The sequence below is a fragment of the Hevea brasiliensis genome, chromosome 9, assembly GCF_030052815.1.
Source record: "Hevea brasiliensis isolate MT/VB/25A 57/8 chromosome 9, ASM3005281v1, whole genome shotgun sequence".
Taxonomy (NCBI): Eukaryota; Viridiplantae; Streptophyta; class Magnoliopsida; order Malpighiales; family Euphorbiaceae; genus Hevea; species Hevea brasiliensis.
The window spans coordinates 30,786,436-30,801,091 of NC_079501.1; the positions used below are offsets into that span (position 1 = coordinate 30,786,436).

At 36.0% G+C, this 14,656-nt stretch overlaps 1 long non-coding RNA gene across 1 annotated transcript; it reads right to left on the reverse strand.

Annotated features, from left to right (window-relative positions):
* Positions 1 to 3,946: 3,946 nt before the first annotated feature.
* LOC131183406 (uncharacterized) lies at positions 3,947 to 5,995 on the reverse strand. The gene is made up of 2 exons (XR_009151496.1): positions 5,819 to 5,995; positions 3,947 to 4,181 (listed from the first exon to the last, which is right to left on the reverse strand). It is a non-coding gene; the product is annotated as an uncharacterized LOC131183406 (long non-coding RNA).
* Between the last annotated feature and the right edge of the window lie 8,661 nt (positions 5,996 to 14,656).

Consider the following 14,656-nt stretch of genomic DNA (forward strand, 5'->3'; position numbering starts at 1 on the left):
AAGCATTTAGTCACATAGTCAGCTATATCTCTCTTCATACCAGGCCACCAATACTGAAGCTTCAGGTCATGATACATCTTTGTACTTCCTGGGTGCATAGCATATACACTAGTGTGTGCCTCTTTTAGAATACTGGTCTTCAATTCCCCATCATCTGGTACACACAGTCTTCCTTTGTAATACAGACACCCATCTGCTTCCATCACATAGTCAGTTGCTTTTCCCTCTGAGACCTTGCTCATAATAGCCATTAACTTTTCATCTGCCTTTTGCCCATCTAAAATCTGCCAGAGTGAGTTTGGCCTCACTTGCAACTCGGCCAAAATAGCTCCATCTCGAACCAAGGATAGACGGCATTCAAAGATCTCAGAGTCGTCATGGATTTTTCTGCTCAAAGCATCAAGAACTACATTTGCCTTCCTGTGATGGTAGTCAATTACAGTCATAATCCTTCAGGAACTCAATCCATCGCCTCTGTCTAAGGTTGAGCTCCTTCTGGGTTGGCAAGTATTTCAGGCTTTTGTGGTCTGTGTATATGTAGCACTTTTCACCATACAAGTAATGCCTCCATATCTTCAGTGCGAAGATAATTGCTGCAAGCTCCAAATCATGGGTAGGGTAATTTTGTTCATGTGGCCTTAGCTGTCTGGAAGCATAGGCGATCACTTTCCCCTCTTGCATCAACACACATCCTAACCCATTATGAGAGGCATCACTGTAGACCACAAAGTCCTTCCCTGACACTGGCTGTGTTAACACTGGTGCCTCTGTCAACATAGCCTTCAATTTCTCAAAACTGGTCTGACACTTGTCATTCCAGTCAAATCTGACATTCTTGTGTAACAACTTGGTCATTGGAGCAGCTATTAGGGAAAATCCCTTCACAAATCTCCTGTAATACCCAGCTAACCCCAAGAAACTTCTGACCTCAGTTGTATTTCTGGGAGGCTTCCATTCCATCACTGCTTCTATTTTCTTGGGATCCACCCTAATCCCATCAGCTGACACTATGTGTCCAAGGAATGCAATCTCATCCAACCAGAAGTCACACTTGGACAACTTAGCATACAGCTTCTTTTCTTTCAGGGTTTGCAGAACAATCCTCAAATGCTCATCATGTTCTTCCCTGGTCTTGGAATACACCAAAATGTCATCAATAAAGACCACTACGAACCAATCTAAGTATGGATGAAAGATACGGTTCATAAGGTCCATGAATGCCGCTGGTGCATTTGTTAAGCCAAAGGGCATCACCAGAAACTCATAATGCCCATACCGGGTCCTGAATGCAGTTTTGGGTACATCTACATCCTTTACCCTCAGCTGATGATACCCTGATCTGAGATCAATCTTAGAAAATACTCCTGCTCCCTTCAACTGATCAAACAGATCATCAATTCTAGGCAACGGATATTTGTTCTTCACATCACTTTATTCAACCGCCAGAATCAATACAAAGCCTCAAAGTCCCATCCTTCTTTTTCACAAACAAGACCGAGCTCCCCATGGTGACACATCAGCGTATGAACCCCTTATCCAACAACTCTTGCAATTGAGTTTTCAACTCCTCAATTCCGTGGGTGCCATCCTATAAGGAGCAATGGAAATGGGTGTCAGACTTGCAGTGTCTCAATGGCAAATTCAACTTCCCTTCTCGTGGCAAACTGTAACTCTTCAGAAATACTGGGAAGTCTCTCACCGTGGGTATGTCACTCGAGTTTGGCTTAGCTCCTAGTATCCACCACATGTGCTAGGTAGGCTTCACACCTTTTCTCATCATTCTTCTTGCAATGCTGGTGAGATGACATTGACAGAAATCATCCTTTCACCCACAATCGTGATCTCATTACCCTCGTGGGTTTTCAAAGAAATTCTCTTCAATTTGCAACAACCATTGCGATGACGTGACAACCAATCCATTCCCAAAATCACGTCAAACTCGTGGAAAGGCAACTCAATCAGTCGCCAAGAATTCATACCTGAATCCTTAACGCAACCCTTGTATGCCTTGTTCACTACCACACTTGTGACCCAATGGATTAGTGACCAGAATGTCTTGGTCACTCTCCCTACCAAGATCCCCTTTCTACGGGTAGATTGATGCAGATGTATGAGTGAGTGGATCTGGATCCACCAATGCATGCACAGTGTAGTGTAGAGGAAGAACGCACTCGATGACATCCAGGGCATCTTGCTCCTCCCGAGCTCTAATAGCATAGGCTCTTGCGGGTGGTGCTGTCGGGCCTCTCTGGCTGCTCGGATCTGAGCCTCGTGATGGTCCTACCGCCTCGGACTTGCAGATTTTCTACCTCTACGTAGTGCGGGAGCAGTGCATGCCGCTTGTGTTGGAGTAGGCGTAGTAGTTCTGCGTGGGCGGTTTTCAACCGATGCTCTGTTGACCCACATCTAAAGCGAGCACCAGTCACTCTCCAACACTCCCCCTTATGCCATCTTTGACAAGCGGACATGCGAGAAGATCGGGCTGGTCCCTGAACCCCATCCACTGGAGAATCGCCCATTGATGGTGTGGGTGACCTCTCCTAGGGGTGAATCGTGGCACTGGGCCCCTGAGGCCCGACCACGACCCGTGGGTGAGTTGAACTGCGTGCGGGAGGACCCTTGAACTTCTTCCACGATGCAGAGCCGAACTCGGCCGGTCCCTCTTCTCGCCTCTCTCTTCTAGTCCACTCACTAATTCTCACTTTTTCAACCTTTATGGCAGCTTCCACTAACTTGGTAAATTCTGTGATTCCCAAGGCGTGAGCTGGATCTTGATGTTGTCATTTAGTCCCTCTTCAAATCTCTTGCATCTTTCACTTCATTTGGGACTATCTCCCTTAGTAGCGGCTTAATCGGACGAATTCTTTCTCATACTCACCATGACAATTGTCTCGCCTCGGGTTAATAAATTCTTTTCTTCTCTCTTCCGGATATACAAGACCCACATACTTCTTCTTGAACTCGAGAGAAAGAAATCCCAAGTTACTGACTTACGTGCACTTCATCGGACACCGTGTCCCACCATTCATAGGCATCATCTTGCAGAAGGAGATGGCGGCTTCGAGTTTTGCTCGAGTACGTGGAGCTGCTTTAGTACTCTGCCTGCTCAACCAATTCTGGTACCATGAGTCATCTTCTCTCTTACCATAGAAATCCACTGCCCCAAATTTTCTTAACCTTTCCAGGTGTGATTTCTGCTGTGGAGCTGGTGGTGGTGGTGGTGCTGGCATTACCCCAGCCATCTGTCTAAAGAAGTCGGCCATTTGTTGGAACATGGCCTGTGGAGGCTGAGCAGCTCGCCTGGTGGTGGAGCAGATTCTCTCATGCCCCCAGTCTCAGCTGCTGCAGGTGGAGCATGACTCTCCACTTCCTCCTCAACGGCTCTCTGTGATGAAGGATCCATATCCTATTCAAAATAAGAAAAATAAACAGATCTGCGTTAGTGTCACCTCGACTCTTACAAATGCAATGCATGGTATGGACTCAATCTAGGCCCAGAAACGCCTAAACCGTGCTCTGATACCACTAAATGTGACACCCCTTACCCGTGTACAGTATACCCGAGTAAGTAATGCCACCTGGTGTACCGGCACACTCTAATATTCCTCAATTAATTTAGACAATGCTTTTGCATATAATTTATGAAATACAATTTATTTAAACCATTTATCAAAAGTATCATTCATTTAAGGTTCCGAAAATTTTAAAGAAAATCCGGCGGAGTACCGGCTAAAAATGGAGAAAACCGTTCTTCGGAACCTGTTAAAAACACTTCCAATATTTTTATTTCATCATCTCAAACTCCAATATCCCAAAATCTCAACAATATTTCTCAAACATCCATTATCAACACCAAATTCAATATCATGATTTCCACATTTCAATTTCCATTTTCATTCATCATTCACATGTGATGTTCGCATGTAAATCACAAGTAAACAACTACTTTTCCATTAACAAATACAATTTTCATAATTTACATATACATCAAAATATATTACATGAGTTCAAATACATATGAGAAAATACAAATCTGCTACAAAATATCAAAATGACAAAATGACACCTAGTGCCCTACCGATGCACTGCAGGTAGTGAGGTGACACGGACACTGAGCAGAACTGTCAGATAGACTCACCCAGTCTGTGGTCTACTGGGCTCACGATCGGGATCTCCAGTACCTATGCGTGGCAAAAGCAACGCGCTAAGCAATAATGCTTAGTGGTGCAATAATATAATAGAAGAAAATAGCAAGAAAATAAATGTGTATACAATGTGTATGCTTTCTTTGTTTGGTCTTGGTATATTCATTAAATCATTAGCTTTATTCACTTTTATTCATTTGGTTGCCCCAAGTAACCTACACTAGACGACTGGACTGGATAACGGGTAACCGCACCGGGTACCTAGTACTCGGGCCGTCACACCATCGGTCACATATGTATCTCCGGCAGGCAACAGCTAACAAGTGTAAATAATATCGAGCACAAGGCCAAGTCTCAATACAAAGCCAGAATGGCTAAAAGCCATGAAATCACAGAATGGCATTTTTGCCATGTGCGATCGCTAACGGAACCCTATTGGCATGCCAAACTATCCAAACCAATCTTGTTAGGTATACTAGGGCATTTGAAACTTTTAAATTCTTCAATTTGTGAATTTCAACTTTTTTTGGTGTCACTATTCATCATTGGTCAACCAAAAATGTTGACTTTTAGCATAAAAATGTGTGCATCAACTTTGGCACTCCCAACATACCACATTTGGTGTTTAAAACTTGTTGGCATTAAGTGTTTTTGCAATTTCAAAGTGCAACCCACACTAGCAGAAAATTTCAGTTTTGGTGCCCTTACTTCACTGTTCCATTGGACACTGTTACTGTTGGAATTTGAAGAAATGTAAAACATGAAAGTTGTTCCTTATTTTGTCTAGTTGAATTTCCTTTTTTGAATCACTCCATTTGGAGTTTTGTAGCTCAAGATATGGCTCAAAAACCCAAGCTGTCCGGATTGCATTCTGCAGAAATTTACCATATCTACAGTGCAGGAACAGTAACTTGAGTCACTTGGTTGGTTGGGTTCTGGCCATAATTTGGGGTAGGTTCCTTCATGAAAGTTGTTTGTCTATGTCTTAACTTATTGCTGTAAAAATTTCAGACCAATTGACCAAATCTACAGTGAGTTATGGCCAAATGAACAGTTACTGTTCATTTGGTCAAATTCTGCAGAATTCAGTGCAGGGAATCCGGATTGGAGCTGGGTTTTGACCCTTTTGCTTTGGTCTTTTGGGCATGGTTTCTTCAGCAAAAATGTGCCATTATAAGCCTAGTTTCATGTCCAATTGGCCAAACTTCAATTGGACTACCACTGCCCAAGTTATGGCAGTGCAAAGGGACTGAAATTTCAGTCCCTATGCTGCTGTCCATAGGGCAGATTTTACTTTCACTTTGCCATTCTATTTTTAAGTTCTAATTATGGTCAACATACCTAAAATGGTCACTAATTGACCCTTATAATGTTCACTTACCACTTCATAAGCCAAAACCAAATTTCACTCTCCAAAACCCTAGCTTCACATTATGTTTCCTACATAATGCCTTAGTTAGCATACCAAATTATTATTCTTATGTTTATAAACTTTCAACATAATTCTAGTTCACTTCAAGCTCATCAAAAACACTCCTTACTATTTCTCCACTAGGGCAGCCAAAATTCATGTACACACACACATGAATTTTGTTCATTTAAATGACATTTTCTTACTAAATTCAAGTGCTCATTCATGAAATTAAGGAGTTTTAGGTATATAGTGCACTAACCTTGTTGTATGCCAATCCAAGCTTGAGAAAGCTTCACTTTCTTTCTTCTTCTTGGCTGCCAAAAGCTTTAGCAAGGTGCTAGGGCAAATTTTTGTGAAGATGACTAAAGGTTTTATGGTGATTTGGTGGGTTGTCTCAAGCTTCCATTAAGCTCCCATGGAAGAATAGGGTTTTGGGAGAGAATGTAACGTTTTTGGGTGAGGAAGATGGCTGCTGAAATTTTGTTATTTTGGTCTTATTTAGTCTCTTTTATTTGTTAGTCAAAGGGTTGCTTAATTGTGATTGGTCACAATGTATAAATGACATCATCAAGATGTCATAAATAAGCTTTTCTTTGATTTTTCTTTTCCTTTCATCACTACTCAATTTCAATTTAATTTCTAGTAATATTTATTCATATTTTATGTCATATTAATTATTTACTCAACTGGACAAGTCGGCCAAAAATCACCTCTGAAGGCGAAATGACCAAAATGCCCTCCGTTTGGCTTAACGGGTCAAAATTTCTTTGTCTGGATTGAAAAATTTTTCTAAATATTTTCTTGGCATTCTAATGCCATAGGAACCTCAATGACCCTTCTCTGGAGTCCCAAAAATTATTTTATAATTTTTCCCCTGTCTAGGGCTCCTCGTTATAGAACCGCAACTTCCTCCTGCTACCCATCGCTTGGGCACCTGGTTCGTTTTGCTTGGTTGTATTTTATTTCTAAAATTTTTACTAATTTTTTCTCATTAATATTTGAGATAATTATGGTCACTCACTTTGATTTGAATATTTTTCCTGACGTTCTAGTCCGATCGACCGACCGGCCACCGAGCATGAGAATGTACGGAATGGTTACCGGGAGGGTGTTACATGAGCATTGTAAATAGGACAGCTTTTACTAAATTTTGAGATTTGTATGAGTTACGCAACTCATGTACTTGAACTTTATCAATGAAATGAGATGAATTTACATGAATGATTATAAGAAATTTTATGAGTAGATGAAGACATGATGTGATATGGATATGATGAGATATGAGTTGAAATGATTGAAATTATGATGAGATTTATAAACAGGTAATTGATTAACAGGTCAAATGTTAATAAACAGGGGAAACCCTGTTAGTTTCTCCATAAAAATAAGGTGATTTAAAATATAATGACATTAAAACTAATAATGAACAAGACAAGATAAGATAAGGTGCTCCGGCATAGAATGTGACATTCCTTGCTCAACTACACTGGGGACCGGGTGAGAGGTGTTCCATTTAGTGGTATCAGAGCAGAGGTTTAGGTGTTCCTAGGCTTAGATAATTAGAAAGAGATAGTGTGCATGACATGCATGGGCCTTTAATTAGGAGTCGATGTGACACTAATGCATATATGTTTTTTCTATCTATTTTAGGTTAAGGTATGTACCCTGAATTACAGAGGGTCGTAGAGGAAGAGGTAGCAGTTTCCTCGGTTATTTATATCAGGTAAATTTCGAGGACGAAATTTTTAATTAGAGTGGAAGATTGTAATACCCCGAATTTCTTGAGCTCTGAATAGTACCATTTTCAGTCAATGAATAGTACTATTTAAAGTCAGTTTGAAAGCTAAAAATAAGATGACAAATAATTAAAAATAAGTAGAATAAAAATCAAGTAACCATTGAGTTATGGAAAATATCGGTATTAATGAAAGAAATGGACTATAACCCGATGAAGGGCATTTTGGTCAATTCATCCCTAGAGTTAATTTTTGACCAAAATATCAATTAAATTAAGTGAAATTAATGTAATAAAATATGAAGAAATTTTGATGAAAATTTAAATAGAAATGTGTAAATAAAAGAAGAAAAGAAAAGAAATAAAAAAAATTAATTAAAATTATAACATAAGAATGACCAAATAAAAAATAAAATTTAAAAAGTGGATAAGTATATAAGTAAGAGATAAAACCCTAAAATAAAAAGCTCTCTTCTTCTCTTCTTTCCTCACATGTGCCACCCTACTATTCCCTTTGCCTTCCTCCATTGTTGCTTTCTAAAGCTTCAATTTTTCTTGAATTCCTTCCATATTCTCCATATCCATCAACATAAAACCTTGCTAATTGATCTTCGAGAAGTGATTTTGAAGTAAAAGAAAGAAGAAATCTTAAAGATTAGAAGCTTGAAGAATTGGGCAAGTGAGGTTAGTCTAAATCCCTTGTTCTTTCTTCTTCTAGTGTTGAAACTATGATAAAATATAATGAAATTAAATGAAAAATGATGGAATTGATGGATGTTTGAATGACATGAAATTCAGCCAGCCTTGTGGAAGTGAGGATTTGATATGCTTTGATGAATTAAATCTTTGATTCTAGCTTTGGTGAAATGAGAAATATGAAAGGCATGTTGTGTTGCATGTGTTGCATGAATCGTGAATTGGAAGCTAGAGTTTTGAGGGGAAATTTGGGGGTTTTGTGCTGGAATGTTTAATTGATGTTGTTGAGGTCAAATATTGATCATTTGATGAAAATTGGCTGAGTTTTGAAGTTGGTTGTGGAGTTGAATTGTGAAATGTGAAAATAACTTGATATAAATGATTTAATGTTCACATGAACTATATGAACATGTCATTGGGATTTATGTTCCCATTATGAATAGTGTACTAATACTATGAAACATGAATAAAACGAGTGACAAGATATTGAAATTTATGAACACATAAAGACATTAAATTTGCCCTTGTATGCCTAGACTTATTTGTATGGGTTTGATCGATTGACATGTCAATTAGGGGCTATAGATGCAGTACTGCCCGATGGCTTTATGCCTTAAATGATTTTACTGACTTCATGCCTGACAGATGTATACATGATAGGCACATGGAGTGTCTAACTAGTATACTCTCGTATATCTAGTTTAAACAGTCTGTTATAGGTTGCTTGGGCAATGAAATGAATTAATTTGATTGAATATCATACAAATAAGTGGAAAAGACTAATAAACTGTAAAACAATAATAAATCATGAAATGCATTTCTATTGTGGTATTATACATATGAAATATGTACTTCTATTTATTTAGTTATTTTCATTATATATTAATGCACCACTAAGCAAAATGCTTAGCGCGTTGGTTTGTCCACGCATAGGTACTGGAGAAGGAGCCCAGTAGTGATCAGATCTGCAGCAGGAGAGTGGTCACCTTAGCTGTTTATTTTGGTAGGGCCCATGGATATTAGATATATGTATTCATTTTGAGCATTATAAATAGGACAGCTTGTACTAATTTTTGAGATTTGTATGAGTTACGCAACTTATTTAGTTGAACTTTATAAATGAAATGAGATGAATTTACATGAATGATTATAAGAAATTTTATGAGTAGATGAAGACATGATGTGATATGGATATGATGAGATATGAGTTGAAATGATTGAAATTATGATAAGATTTATAAATAGGTAATTGATTAACAGGTTAAATGTTAATAAAACAAGGGAAACCCTGTTAGTTTCTCCATAAAAATATGGTGATTTAAAATATAATGACATTAAAACTAATAATGAACAAGACAAGATAAGATAAGGTGCTCCGGCACAGAATGTAATATTCCTTGCTCGGCTACACTGTGGACGGGGTGAGGGGTGTTACAACAACTGACTGCAATAGAGGTACTGCATCTGCCACCTTGCCATAACCATGTCGGCTATCTGCTCTTTTATCATACTCTAAAATTCCCTAAAACATCATCTCATGGGTTATGAACATTATTCCTTGCTCCGATCTCCTTTAGGTAGCAAGGTTGTACTTTACACCTTGTTGAACACAAAAGGATATATTATTTTTACTAAACTTTAGGCAAAACATCCATCGTAATGAAAAAACTATCCAAGATCTCATACCAAAGACTAGATGGTCTCACTCTGTGAATGCTACCTTTACTTTGTGATTATACTAAAACCTTTAATCTTATGGCAACTTCTGATCTAACTCTAGCTTATGTGAGATTGACCGAGTCATAACTCTGGTTACCACCCAACTGTAATGTTTTAACCTTCTAGCTCAAGGGTTTTAAACCCCTATTTAGGAGTTCCAAACTCCTTTGCAAAATTAAAACTCTGTTCTGGCATAACTGCATCAAAACAAAGGCTGTCTATAAACACCCTTAGGAAACACATTAGGGATGCATATAGTTTTACACAATAATCCCATGTCGATACTGTAATCTGCAGCTTACAGCACAAACATTGAGAACATTACATAGTTACTACAGTATGTCCTAACAGACTAGGTCTTCCAATCTCTTATCTCTCTTAAACCCACTGATACCATAAACTTACTCTAACGGGGCTATCCATTGACGACTGCCAGTAGTGATATCCTCACCCCCATTTAAGGCAACTATACTGTCATAACTTGCCTTTATGTACTCATGCCTTACATTAGATAGGCACACCATTTAGCCCCACTATGATACAAACACAACATTTCTTGGAGTACGTATCCCTAAGGCAGACCTCAACATGTCTGCTAGCTCTAGTTCACATCACTATGTACTCTATGAAAATCGAGATACTAAACTAAAGCACTCTTACACCATCCAAGGAATAACGCATAATCTAGAAATAAGGAATTACAGAAGAAAACGAAACAGGATCCTATACTCTACATGTGACAACTCTAAGTATACATTTTTCCATGCTTCTAAAGCCTAAGCTCTGATACCAACTTTATCACGACCCAAATTATGGGTCAGACTAGCACTAGGACTTGAGTTAGCATAAGGCCACCAAAGCCCGTAATAAGCCTAACTATTCATAGCCTAACCATAAAGCCTATCACTGTAGTCCAAATCCAAAAAAAGAAATGGACAGACTTCAGCTATAACTTATACTATCCAATGGAGAATTTTAGCTCATCCGACCTGTAAACTAAAAAATATATCAATTTGGAGAACTCATCTTACCCTCACAATCCTCAAACAATTTAAATTATCAAATGGGAGCTCAGCTCCCTCATCCAAAGTAATTTCTCATCTCATATAATACAATATATATATATATATATATATCCATAAAATAGGTTTACAAATTCGAAGGAAATAAATTATTATAGTCCCAACAAGCTTAGAACCACTACTAGCACATGCGGAGTTTTAAATTAGAAAACAAGGAAATAAAATCACAATAAAACTTCTGCTGGTAGACCTACGAGAAAGAAAGCAGGTTAATCTCAAAGAGCCCTCTTGTCACCTAGGAAAAAAATAGTTGAACAGAAGCGAGCGTTTGACTCATAGAGTAAGATATTGATTTTAAATACAATTTTTATAACTATCTAAGCCTAGTGGATTCCTATGTATAAAATGCAACATACACACATATTACCAAACAAGTCAAATAATATTCACACAAAAGATAATTTAGAACACTCACACACTCATGTGTCACATCAATCATATATATATATATATATATATATATATATATATATATATATATATATATATATATATATATATATATATATATATGGGAGCTAATATATATATATGGGAGCTGATCCTCTATACAGCTCTCTTAATTCCAACATTTGCAGGTGAGATCAACTCAAGTTGGACTTTCTTTTAATAATCTAAATGCGGGGGTCAGCGAGATCAATTCAAAGCCGTACTCATCCCGACTTATCCACAAAAATGATTGGGTCTCAGCGAGTGAAGCTCTAGTTGTTCTACTCATCCTACCCATATCCAATATCACACCACACGCATGCCGAAAAACGCACATAGCTCCAAATTACCTTAAGGCAATACCCACAATAATTTCATCAAATAAAGATGCAACAAAAACTGTGCCTAAGATTTAGCTACACACACACACACACACACACACACACACACACACAGATATATATATATATATATATATATATATATATATATATATATATATATATATATATATATATATATATATATATATATATAAGTGAATGCATGGGCATGCCTTGAATATATAATAATATTGAAATTATAAATAAAATTAATATCTACTCACAGATTAACCGGAGATCACTGAGGTAGCTGGACGAAGAAGAAGGGTTGACCCGGATCACCTAAACAATTATATCTATAAATTTATTAATATTAAAATAAAATAAGAAAGGTAAACAGTAAAAAACATCCTAAATTAATGTTGGAAATCCAGCAGAGTTTTCCTTGTACCTAGGACTTACCCAACCTGCAAGGCAACTCAAACAACATTTCTAAATCAAATGGCCTCAGGCCTACATCACAACAACATCATATTGTCTCTCCTAGGCCCGTCAAACTAGTTAAAAATCATATAACTATACATAAAATAATTATTTAAAAATTAGGGGTGTTATATTAAAATTTTTTATCAATTATAATTTTATTTCAAGTGTAAATAAATAAATAAGTTGATTATTAATTTTTAATATTATTTAACATATTCTAATAAAAGGATAAACAAAATAGAGAAAAAAAGATGTGCAAGTATCGTTGTTAATATTCTTATATTTTAAATATAAAACATATTTTTAAAAAATAAATCTATAAATTTCATAAATAATGTTTTAGTGAATAATTATTTAAATATATATTAGGAAAAATTATAAAAAAGTATTATGTAGTTTCGCTTATTTTCATTTCAGGTCTGACTTTGTGATAAAGTGATACCCTGAGGTTTCGATTGCTAGTAAATGACAACTTTTCATCTTTCCTCTATTAAAAAATACTGACATGGAATAGAAAGGCATTGACATGGAAGACAAATCTGCTAACATGGAATAAAAAATATGAAAATTACAAAAAAGTACCTTTTGGTCTTGCTTATTTTCACTTCATGGCCCGTGGTTTGTTTTGTGATAAAATGATACTTTAAGATTTTGCATCATTAGCAAACTAAATGAATTATTTAACTCCTGAAAATAGCCGAAATCTAAAATCCATCACATTCGGAATACCATAGAAAAATTTATGCATGTTCTCTTTGAAAAGACTTATTTTGCCAGTTCCAGCATTTTATAATGGCCAAGCCTCTAAGCCATAAGAATTTGACATGGTGTCTAAAAATATTAGGGAATTCAGAGGACAACTTCAGCCACGAACTCCTCAAGGCAATGCAAATGAAAGCAGCGTCCAAAATGAAAAAAGGTATCGACTACCGGTTCAATCTAGCCGCACCAATGACAGAAATCTTACTCCTACTCCAATTCTTAGTAATGCTAATTCAATAACTCATTAGAAGTTTGTGCTACATCAACCATCCATAATAGTGTTTCGAAAGTGAATGTACAAACTCCAGGTTCAGAAATCTGTTAATAGTGATTTCAAAAGTCAAATTTTTTATGCAAAACTCCAAATCAACGTACCACACTTTCAAAATCACCATGCCTAAAGTGAATAAAATCTCTGAATAGTGATTCAGAAAGTGAAGGTACAAACTCCAAGTTTCGAAATCTATTGATAGCGATTTTGAAAGTCAGCGTCTTCATACAAAATTTCACATCAGTATATCTCATTTTCAAAATTACCATGCATAAAGTAAATAAAATCCCTTTTTTTCATGAAATATTTTATTGACATGTGAATTATTTATTCTTTTATTCTTTTATTATTAAAAATAATTAAAAATACTATTTTAATGACACATTAATGAAAATTGACATCATAAAAATATAATAATTATGTTATTATTATATATAACTAATAACTTTTATAAAAATATAATCTAATAAAAATATAATAATTTTACATTAGTAAATATTTTTATTTATATAATTAATTAAAATAACATTAAAATTAAATTTTGAATTAAAATAATTAAATATAATATTTATAATATTATAATAACACTATATCATATATAAAAAAAGTACATAATAAAACCAATAACACGTTGCAAAATAAATTAGTAATAAAAAAGTTTATAAAAATAATATCATAGTTATTATTAAACTAAAAGAAAATTCGAAACGTATTGAGTACACTCTTATAAAAAAAGAATAAATAATTTTAAAAAATTTGTAAAAAAATTTTAAAATAGTAAAGCAAAAATATTTTATAAATAATTAAAAAACGCTTAAAAAAAATTAGAGTCGTGAATGATGGCGTTTGTTGAACAGTGATTACAATCTTACAAAAATTTATAGAAAGAAAACCCAAAAAGGCTAAAAAAGGCCCTAGCTAGCTAGCTAGCAGTGTTGCATGGCCAAAATCAATATTAAAAATTGAAATAAAAATTTTAAAAATAAAATAATTATTTAAAAAACTAAGACTAAAATCTAATACAACTTATTTGTAATTATTATCTGGAATTCTTAGATTTAAAACATTATATAATAATTTTTAAAAATTATAATAATTTTATTAAAATATATTAATCTATATAAATTATATATACATACATATCTATTACCGATATGAAGTCTAAAGGCTCAGCAGTTCATACTCATTCGGATGCGGGATAGGGCATCACCGACTCATCACTTTTTTTTTTTTTTTTTTTAAGTAGACACATATACGTGAGGACATAAAGCTCTCTCCATCATGCTAGGCAGCTCATACTCATTCGGATGCGGGATGCCCTCCAGGCTCTGTTCACATGGCTCTTTGGTCTCCGCATTGCCACTTATTTTTGTGACCGAATCAGCAGCAACTACCCCCTAAAAAGAATACACCACAAACCCTACAACAACGAGCTTCCCTCCCCACAAACCTCACATCTAGCGGTCTAAAACTCTCTCAATGTTGCACGTGGCATAATCTGATCCTAACAGCACTGTAGATTGGCCCACCGACCCAATAAACATTGCACCAACACTGCCTCTCTCATATGCAGCCTAAAGACACGCAGCCTTTG